At 51.9% G+C, this 3,616-nt stretch overlaps 1 pseudogene; it reads right to left on the minus strand.

The window, feature by feature from the left end:
• Positions 1-2,028: 2,028 nt before the first annotated feature.
• Positions 2,029-3,400, minus strand: LOC120662695 (annotated as a pseudogene).
• Between the last annotated feature and the right edge of the window lie 216 nt (positions 3,401-3,616).

Raw genomic sequence — 3,616 nt, forward strand, 5'->3', positions numbered from 1 at the left:
CTAGAATTATGTTTGTAGCTATATTATTTGCCTATTTCACTATGAATTTGTTTAAATTTGGATGATGTCACTTTCTTTTAGAACTACGGTATCGGAAATATTTGTTGCTTTTAACGATCCAAAACACACTACATTTCACATATTTCTTGTCAAGATGTCTCGCCTTTGGTGCCTTATGTTTGAATCCTATCAAAATGCCAAGCTTTATACTTAGCACCAGTTCACATCTACCTTAGCAACAATGATAATGGAAGTTTTGCTGCAAATTTGCCGTAGGTTCTACTATTGCACATTACGATGTAAGTATATGTTTCATTACAACATGCAATTTTTTTGCTTTAGCCCCTTTTGTTATTCTAGTATGTCATGTTACTAGAATACGCACTTCCGATGTATAGTGGACTGTATTTGCACACAATGAACAACTTGGTGTATGGTGGGTGCAATGTTTGCAATTTGTTGGATCAAAGTGAAACAATGATACAACTTCATGTACGGTGGATGCACTTTACTCAATTATAAATATATTTTATTTGATACTTCTAAATGGTAAGATTTCTTTTGATATGATAGGGGCTTAAAAAAAATCTGGTGGAAAAACTGGGGTGTTTCATCTATTCTGTATTGTTCATATAGTGATATTTCGCAGCGTGTTTATTGTCACACTTGGTTGTTCGTGGTGCCCTTCAAATTAAGCAGAGTCACGCAGTTGATGGGTATAAGTAAATAAATCTGCACACAACAACTCAATCACGCACCTTCTTCTGAACATAAATTAAGGTTGCTTCGTCCTAAATTGATGCAGGTTTCGCTCCACTCGTTTTTGCATCAATGGCGACGATGTTATTCCAACAACTCGCACACACCGGACACCAAAGCAGCATTGGAATGTACTGTAGGTGGTACTTGTAGCAAGCAGCGACAAACACTCGAGGTTTAGGTCGCTGGTCCTTCAGTCAATGGCCAGCCGCCATACTGGTGCCGGTTTTTTTTTGATCATAGCATACCTGTATTACTAGTTAAGAAAAACATGCAAATACCAGTACAGGTACAGGTGGACCGTACAAGAATACGGAGTACAGCAATACAACCGTACTAGCACAAAGGGCCTTAAGAAGAAAAATATTAGGGCCGTGTTTAGTTCGAACGCACAATTTTTTCCGATGGAATCTTACTAATTTGAAGTACTAAATGAAGTTTATTTATAAAACTTTTTGCACAGATGGGTTGTAAATCGCGAGACGAATCTAATGATGCTAATTAATCTATGATTAATCAATAATTAACGGATGGTTACTGTATCATCACTGTTGCAAATCATGGATTAAGTAGGCTCATTAGATTCGTATCGCGATTTACAGCCCATCCATGCAAAAAGTTTGGTAAATAGACTTCATTTAGTACTTCATGCATGTGTCGAAACATTCAATGTGACATTTTTTTTGTGTTTACGGGATTTATGGGGTGGAAACTAAACAGGGCCTAGATCTAGGTCCCTAGACCCCTTGCAGGCCGAGACTGCATCGTTCCCGTCGCCGGGGAACGCTGCTTCCGACCGCCACCGCCCAAATCCAGATCGAAGAGTACTCCATCGCGCGAAAGCTTTGAAGGAAGCTGCAGTAGACACTCATCCCTGCGAACGAGATAGGGCCGTCGCCGAGAAGTCCATCAGCCGGGACCACGCCCCGAGCACTCTTGATCTTGGACCGGAACTCGCCGCTGCCGCCGACCGCCGGGACGGAAACCTCGAGCCGGATCCAACCTCCCATCTTCCGCAGAACCAGCAGCCAACTCCGTACCTTGGAAACAAAAGACAACGACCCGTCGCCCCACGCAGGCAACGAGCCCCCGCCGACGGACTCCTGAACAAAGACTCCACAAAAGGAGACTTACCACCACGGGCTCGCCGCTAGCGCCGGAGCGAAGCACCAACGGGGCGAGGAAGAGTCCGAGAGGACTTATTCCGCCACGGCGCCACCGCCACCGCCTCGACGACGCCGCCAGGAACTGAAACCATAACCCTAGTACCTAATCTACAACGCCGGACGGAGAGCCGCCATTCCCCCACACATCCAAGGGCCCAAAGGCCCCCGTTGCCCCAGAGGCGGAGGGGAGCGACGACCTCGCCGGAGAGAACTTGAATCGCTTCCCTCTCGCCTGTCTCAACTGTTGGGAGGAGAGAGTTCGAGACAGCCAATCACTAAAAGGAGTGCTGGGGTTGAGGACGAAGAAGCCGTGGCCCTCGCCTTCCGACTCGAACCACTCCGCCTCCCCGCGCCAGCCGCTGGCCCGCACCGCGTCGCAGTAGTCCCGTGCCCTCGGCGCCCTCGGGTCCTCCGATGCCATGCACACGAGCAGCCTCTGGCCAGCTAGCTTCATCAGGCTCGGCGCGCCGTCCACCGTCGGGTTAATCCTTGGATCGTCAGCGCCTCCCGTCGCGCCGGGGAAGATGACCTTCCACCTGTTATTGTTAGCTCGCCAGAACTCTTCGTCCTCAACGTCCATCTTGTGCTCACTGGAAAAGGAAGGGTGGAGCTCGATGACGCCTTCTAAGCGCGCTGGTTCGATGGTGGGCAGGCCGCTCACGCCCACGGCGACGGCCATGTTGTGGACGATGTTGTCGCCGGTGCTGACGCCGACCAGGAAGACGCGGCTGAGGTCGCCGTGGTCGGAGAGCCACGGGTCCGCGCGGGACACCGCCCACTTGAGCGCGGCCCAGGAGTCGTCGTAGGCTGCCGGGAGCGGGTGCTCGGGCGCGAGCCGGTACTCGACGGAGACGGCGACGACGCGTGCCCTAGCGACTAGGGATTTGACGTAGCGGTGGTACATGGGCTCCGCAGCCGAGCCGACGATGAAGTAGCCGCCGTGGAAGAAGACGAGGAACGGGAGCTTGGTCGCCGCAGCCCCCTCGAGGGGCGGCAGGTAGAGCCGCACGGTGGCGCCCGTGGTGGCGTCGATGACGACGTCCTTGGAGTTGACGCCCGTGGCGGCGTCGAATCCGGCGGGCGTGGTTTCCATGCGGTGGGGGCACGGTCGACGCGGCCGTCCTGGGTGGATCTACAAGGGGGGCTAGGGGGGATTAAGCCCCCCTACCTCCTTAAGACCCATGGATACCCCCCTAAGCCCCCCTTAATTTTTTTGGAAGAAACAATGAAGAGGAAGAGGGGAGCAAGAAGTAGAGAAGAAGAGGAAGAAGAAGAGAGTGAATATGAGCCCCCTCTACATTTTTGAGCTAGATTCGCCACTGGCCGTCCATGTCAGCCGGAAGGAGCTGTAGTCGAAGGCGATCGCTGTGCTGCCGGAATCCATCGCCCGGCGACTACGGCAAACTGCGCGGTGGCAGGGAAGACTGGGAGAAAGGTTGGTACAATGCTACGGGCTAGAAAAGTAAAAAATTTCCCCTCTTCCTCTGCAGCTGCAGCGGTAGATTTTTTGATCGGACGCCCCTGCGCTCTCGGACCACGTCCCTCTCGTGATGTGTTTTATATACTGTAGTATACTCTGGCACACTGGGCCGTCACCGGTGTCTGTTGCTGACATGTTCTGGGCTCAATCTTGCGCATGCCAGCGTCACGGCCGTTTGTCATGTAGCCGGGTAGTTGGCGGCTACCTGCAG

Source organism: Panicum virgatum, chromosome 2N (genome assembly GCF_016808335.1).
Source record: "Panicum virgatum strain AP13 chromosome 2N, P.virgatum_v5, whole genome shotgun sequence".
Lineage (NCBI taxonomy): Eukaryota > Viridiplantae > Streptophyta > Magnoliopsida > Poales > Poaceae > Panicum > Panicum virgatum.